Source organism: Arachis ipaensis, chromosome B03 (assembly GCF_000816755.2).
Source record: "Arachis ipaensis cultivar K30076 chromosome B03, Araip1.1, whole genome shotgun sequence".
Taxonomy (NCBI): domain Eukaryota; kingdom Viridiplantae; phylum Streptophyta; class Magnoliopsida; order Fabales; family Fabaceae; genus Arachis; species Arachis ipaensis.
The window spans coordinates 4,558,756-4,559,060 of NC_029787.2; positions in this window are offsets into that span (position 1 = coordinate 4,558,756).

The window sequence follows — 305 nt, forward strand, 5'->3', positions numbered from 1 at the left end:
TAGGGCATATATTCCGAAGCAGGCAAATGTAAGGAAAGTGGTGCATTCGTGGGACCCACAAAGTGGTGAGTTGGCACCCAGGATTCCATTGTCGACCGCAAGCATCTCATCCCAAAAATCATTGCCTTTGATTCCCTCCCTCTAGCTATGCCTTTTTTTTTTTCCTTCCTTTCTTCATTTGAAATTTCTTCATTATGACTACACTAATTAATAATATAATATTTTAAAAGTATTGTTTTTTATATATATATATTTTTAGTTTGTATTCTCAATAATGAGCAAAATATATTTTCTATTCAAAATAT